The sequence below is a fragment of the Macrotis lagotis genome, chromosome 2, assembly GCF_037893015.1.
Source record: "Macrotis lagotis isolate mMagLag1 chromosome 2, bilby.v1.9.chrom.fasta, whole genome shotgun sequence".
NCBI lineage: Eukaryota > Metazoa > Chordata > Mammalia > Peramelemorphia > Peramelidae > Macrotis > Macrotis lagotis.
Genome location: NC_133659.1, coordinates 180,229,977 through 180,237,025, shown reverse-complemented (window position 1 = coordinate 180,237,025; position 7,049 = coordinate 180,229,977). Strand labels below are relative to the sequence as shown.

Genomic DNA, 7,049 nt, shown 5'->3' with positions numbered 1-7,049 from the left:
CACATTCTCTTTACCTTCACTCAAGCTCCAACACATCTTTACTGAATTATTATAAAATTTTCCTAATTAGTCCCCCTACCAAAAGTATCTCCCCTCTCCTTTATGCCTTACATACAACTGACAAAGTGATTTTCTTAATATTTGTATATTACCATGAAATTATTTGAATATTATCATGAAATTCAGTAGCTACATTTGAATATTTGGGTATTACTATGAAATTCAGTAGCTATATATTACCTATGAGATCAGATAACAATATTTGACCTTCATGGACCTTCTTAACTTGAACCAAATCTATCTTTCCACTTTATTAGTTAGTCAGTCAGTCAATAATCATGTATTAAGTGCATACTATGTGGGAAGTACTATGTTAAGCCTGAATATACAAAAAAAGGCAAAAGAGAGATTTTGCCCTCACTGAGCTTGCAATCTAATGGGGGAGCCAACAAACAAACAATTTAGAACAAGTATGTCGTACATGGGATAAATTTGAAAAAAGGTATATCGTCAGAGGGAAGGTGCTATTATGCATTTTTCCCATTCCTGAACTCTGCAGAGTGTAGTCATGCTGATCTTCTACTTCCTTATACATGGCACCTCATTTCTTATCTCCTTGGATACCCTCCCTTTCATGCCTTGAATATGATCCTTCTTCAACTCTGCCTCTTTGTTTCCTTGTCTTTTTCAAGCCTCAATTCAACTTTCACATCCTGGATAATACCTCTCAGTTGATATTTTTGTCTTTCATCACATGGAATCAAAAATATATACATATGTACTCATATATGTATATGTAGTGTCCATAGATGGAATGTATAATAGCTGAACTTTTGTATTTATACTACCAAGCATTGTGTCTAGTAGAAATTAGCTGTTTAACAAAACTTTGTTTACTTATTCACTCATTTTCAAATATTTTCATCATCATTATCCTTATCTATTTCATTATTGTATTTGATTTAATCAGTATAGAGAACTCCAAAGGTAGAAGTCTTCATGAAAAGTAAAAGTGATAATTAGATTTCTTTAGGACACTAAAGGGTTAAATTATTTTCCTAGCCATGATAGTGAGATTGTTTAAGAAAAGGAAGAACTTACATTCCCCAATTGATAAATGATCAAAGGATATGAAAAGACAATTCTCAGATGAAGAAATAATAACTATCTAGAGTCATATGAAAAATACTTTAATTGCTTATTGCTTAGAAAAATGCAAATTAAAACAACAACAGTGGGCAGCTAGGTGGCATAGTGGATAAAGCACCAGCCCTGGAGTCAGGAGTACATGGGTTCAAATCCAGTCTCAAGCACTTAATTACCTAGCTGTCTAGCTTTGGGCAAGCCACTTAACTCCATTTGCCTTGAAAAAACCTAAAACCAAACAAACAAAACAAAAACAAAAACAAAAACAAAAACAAAAACAAAACAGCACCAAAGTTCCATTTGACTCCTATCAGATTGGACATTATGACAACCATTCTCAAGAACAATTTGGAATTACTCCCAAAGATCAATAATTTGATCCAGCAGTACCACTACTAGGATTGTAAACTAAAGAGAAAACAAAAAAAGGATAAGAAAAAACACTACATGTACAAAAATATTTATAACAGCTCTTTTCATGGTGGCAAAGAATTAGAAATTGAGGGGATACCCATCAATTGAGGAATGACTGAATAAATTGTGGTATATGAATATGATGGTATTGTTCTATAAGAATCATGTAGGATGGGACTTCAGAATAGCATGGAAAGACTTCTATGAACTGGTAATGAAATCAAGAAATATTGTACACATTAACAACAACACTGGGTTATTATCAACTATGATAAACTTGTTCATTTCAGTTGTAAAATAATCAAAGGCAATTCTAAAATATCTGTGATGGAAATACCATCCATATCCAGAGAAGGAAGTATGGAGTTTAAACGCAGACCAAAGCATACTACCTTCAATTTTTAAAAGTAGTTCTATATATTAGGGTTTTGTTTTTCACCTTTTCCCCACTTTGATTTGATTTTTCTTTCCCAACATGATTAATATGGATTTAATTTTAACATAGTTATACATTTATTACATATATTACATTGTTTTCTGTTAGGGGAAGGACAGAGAGAAGTAAGGGAGAGGAAAAATATGAAGCTCTAAACCTTGAAAAAAATGATTGCTCAAAAATATCATTGCATGTAGTTGAAAAAAAATGAATAGCTTTTCAAAAGGGAAGTTCTTGAACAACAATGCTCTTTATTCCAAGGCTGATCCTGCAAGAGCAGCAGCAATATCAACCCAACTGCCAGCACAATTGATCCCCACCATTTTTTTTCAAAGTTCATTTTTCTTTTCTTGAGTTAAATCATCCAGGAAAATCTTCCAACATCTTCTCTCTGAACAAGTATTATTTTCTTAAAGTTTATACTAGTCTATTATAAGGTTTTTCCAGATTTCACCAGATTTATGTAAGTGCCAATCACAACTTACATATATATGCCTTTCACTTGAGTCAAAGTAGATAAGTCCAAAATTCTCATTTGCAGGAGAGTCAATGGTGGACAGTATCTTTCGCTATCATAAAAGCATAAAGATTACCTACAAAGTGATACTATTTGTGTCAATGGAGGAAGTACATACATTGCACAGCATAGCTATAGAAATTCAGTTTGAGTTTAAGACAACAGATTTAGAACTGGAAAGGACATTAGATGGCATCATACTGAAGCTCTTAATTCTACAGTTAAAGAATCTGAAGCCCACAGGGCTTAAACTTATAGTTACTTTGGTCACACAGTCATAGTATGTATTTGGATCACAGAACTAGGGAGTGTATTTTGGGGGTCAATATTTGAACCCAAGTCTTTTGACTCCAAAGTCAATGCTCTTTCTGTGACTACTATGACTTTACAAACCTGTGAACACATACATATACAAATATATACACAAAATTACATTAAATATCAACTTCTTTTCTTCCTAGAAAAAGGAACTTTATTTTCCTTCATATTTCAGCAAACAGGCAAACACTGGGTGGTTTTTCCCAACTAGGAATCAATTTGTTATATAAATTAGTCAATTTTGAAACATATTATTGGATTATTTGTTTTAAGACATAGTATCTAATGATTTTAATGAGGGGATAATTTTTTGAATTGAGAATTATACATGGCTTTGTTGTTGTTTTTCTTATTTCTATTTTTTCCCTCATATGAATTTCTGTTGTCAGTCTGGTACAGTTTTCTATTGCCATAAATTTTGATTCAGACATTCCCACCAATTCCTGAACATTAAAACATTGCAGGGTACAGTCAGTTTGGGATTTTCTTTTCAATTACCTCAAGATGTGAAGGTATGTTCCCAATAATTTAAACTATAGCTATATGCTTGCCATCTATACTTTCTGACTTTAACTTTGGCAAGCTCAGAGAGGGGGAAATAGTCTTTTGAAAGTTGTGGGAATTAAATGATCAGTACCACTCTCATGGGCTCACTTGCAAGGTATTGTACTTGATTAAATGAAATGTTACTTCTTGAAAATGTCCAATTCTAACTGCTACAGGCACAGGCAGCCTGATAATGACTAATTGGTTATGATCTATTCTACATTTCTCTTTTAATTTTTTACTATATCTCACTTTTATTCACATCCATTCCTTCTTGCTGTAACTCATGTGGAAGACAGAACACCAAAAAGTCCAAGATAGGTGGAAATGAAATTACCTCTTTCCTCCCCTGGTGGAGTAGAGAAGTACCAAATTAGCTGTTATTATCTTATTAATTCTTGAGCAATACACCTGTGAAATACTTCCTAAAGCATCCTCAGTTCCATAGTCTAAACTTGCTTTTCCTTTCATTTTACAAATCTTAGGAACCAAAGAAAGACAGAAGTATGAATGGAAGTGCTAGAGAGGGAACTGAATAAAGAGCAGTTGAACTTGAAATAAGGGTAGTCTTTTTGGACTGGTATATGACCACTTTTCCTGTGGGGGTAAAACTGTAATGTTTTCAGGTGAGCTTTCTTTGGAGTTTCTGGATAAGCTTGTATCACAGTTATTATACGCTATCTGTTTCTATTTTGGACAGAAAGCTTGAGGGCCTTTCTCTCCCAGATTATTTTTTCTAGACTATACAAAAGAAGTCATTCATTATTTCATTTCATTCTTACTTATTTTAATCACTGAGAAACCATGATAGGCTTTACTCTCTTGGTTAATTTTTCTTTTGGACTAAGTAAAAATCATCATTATTGGCCTCGTTAGTTCATCTTTCTTTTACCTGGTCTTAACCACTGAGTGGTCATTGCTTAGTCATCATGAGATCTCAGAAATACCATACTTTTAAAAGATTAAGGTCTCTCACTACATTAAGGGTCATCTCCAGTTACTCTGATCCATATCTGCCACTAAACCCAGATGATTCTGGAGGAGTCCCATGCCCCCCCCCCCCCGGGCAAGCCCCCCCCTACACACACTTAAATTCAAATCACTTGCATAGCACAGCATCACCTCCTTGCCTTGGCCTTCTTCAAGAACAAAAGTCAAAAAACAACAACAATAACAGGAGATTTAGAAGCATGTGCCAGTAAGAGGTAAAAAAGAGAAAGAAGAAAGTATTTGGTCTGGAGAGATTTTCCAGAATGGAGTTACATCTAACAATTGACAGGAATTGAATAAAACCTCAAAGGCAAATCTGATATAAGGTGAGGCAGTTGTTCTACTAATTGGTGGTCCTACCCATCTTTGACTTTGAGGTAAATATATATATATATATATATATATATATATATATATATATATATATGTATATATATATATATCTGTCTATCTATCTATCTATCTCTCTATCCATCAATCTATCTATCTATGTATATATGTGTGTATATATATGTGTGCATAAATAGTTATATCCATGTTTAATTATAATCTTTTTTAAGGTAGGTAGGAAGGAGAGAGGGATGGAGGGAAGGAGGAAAACATAACGTAAAAAGCAAACAAAAGAAAACCTGGAACAAGGTAGTCCAGTCTTACTTTTAAAAGTTTTTATTGAAACAATTGGTTTTTTAAAAGTTTGATTTGTCATTTTAGTGAGAGCTCTGCCATAGCTCTGCTTCATTTACTAAAGCATTTAGTAAACCCACAGGTGACTGCATAAATATGTCCTATGGGCTATATGAGGCCTATGAGTCACATTTTGGAAAGTCCTGACCTAGAAGAAAGCAAAGAAAACCTGGGGAGCTTTGAAAACAATGTGTAGTATTAATTATATAGATTTTTTTGAAATGGAAATTTGTTACAATATATTTAATTCTCTCCTATATTCTTCTGTGTACAGGCAAAATACTGCTTTTTTTTTTTCTCATTTTTTATTTGTTTAAAATGAATGAAAAATTTACCAAAAAAAGTTACTTTGAACTGAAGATCTCATTATCTAGAATAATCATTTAAAGGGATCTAATTGTATCAATTAAAAAAACATATTAAGTACCTGCTACAGTGTGCTTAAATACTAGCCCAGGAACTCTTTCTTTGTTGAGAGCAGAGTAGTTTGCCTTTTCCCTGTAACTCCTTATGGCCAGAATTAGTTTCCCTTGGAGAAGGTGGGGAGAATAGTATAGAAATATCTATTATCCTTTCCTTGAGACATTTAGTGACAGCCCCTTGCTACATGATGGAGACAACCTCACTACCCAAATAAAGAAACAAAATTGGAAATTCAAGATGATGAGAGCACATGGCTTAAGTAGGTGTCACTTTCACCTTAGAGGACCTCTAAATAGCCTCATTAGCTGCAGAATTTAGGTCTAATTATGCTGAAATTAAGTAGTCTATATACAGAATTGGACAATCCTTCTCTAGCTGGAGGTCTGAATTACTATAGTAATTCTAAAATTCCTTTCTCATCAGAAAAGGCTTTAATAGAGGTTGGCTTATGTTATCTCTTTCTTTTGTAGGCCATGAATAGTGTTAGTAAGGAAAAGCAAAAGACTTTAAAAGAAAAACAGTCCCTTATTTCGGTTGGTAGCAAAGTATAGTATTAGATTTCTCCCATTAGAATAAAAATTCTAAGCTTAAAAATTAAAAAAAAAAAAGAAAAAAGATTGCAAGGCTTTTGCCATATTCGGTAGTGACAATGGAATAAATCTATCTCAAAATTATAAGGACCAGATATCATATTAAATTGAACCAACTTGGTAGATATTACAGTTCTTTGATAGATCCAGTGAGAAGTCAGTGAAGGTTGGGAGATAGGTTCGTATAGATAAGGAATGTTTGTTCTCAGTTCCATTTAATATTCCTTGAAGAACAAGCATGTTTATTGATAGATTAGATTCCAAAGAGCTTCTAGGTATCCCTACTTTGTCTTTTGGATAATCTATGACAATTCTGCAACTGATATAAGTTGTTTTCTCCCATATTGGGGGATATCCATTCATTATCACTGGATAAGAATACCACTATTAATAAGTAACAGTTCTCATCCTAAAAATTATAGTTCTTAGTATAAAATCTAATTGGTTAGTTTGTTCAGGACTAATAGATACTGTAGACTTTTTTTTTTAGTTTCACAGACAAGTTGCCATGGTCAAAGAATTAATCAATAAGTTGCTAAATATTTACCTAGGCTAGCCTTCAGAAGTCTATCTTTTGTCTCCTGTCTGTCTGTCTGTCTGTCTATCTATCTATCTATCTATCTATCTATCCATCACCTGTCTATCTTTTTTTTTTTGCCGAGACTATAAACCGCTTTTTCAGGTTGATAAAATATCCCAGAGACAATGTTTTGCAGTTGGATAGAGAGCAAGGGTTAGAGGTAAGATAGTTGAAAACTAATACCACCTTTGCCTCTTCTTTACTCTGTGCAAGTCACATAACCTCTAAGACCTTATATTTATATGCTGTATGACTATGGACAAATCACATAACATTTCTAAATCTCAATTATAGAAGGAAGATAGAATAGAAGATATACTATTTATGCATATATATATATATTGTATGTGTATATACAAACACATTCACATATACAATTCCATTTTCTTGTTCAGTTGTTTCAGA

General features: G+C 33.1%; 1 pseudogene; it reads left to right on the top strand.

Annotated features, from left to right (window-relative positions):
- The first annotated feature begins 2,545 nt into the window (after positions 1 to 2,545).
- LOC141512031 (brain mitochondrial carrier protein 1-like) overlaps positions 2,546 to 7,049 on the top strand; it is a 93,200-nt pseudogene continuing 88,696 nt past the window's right edge.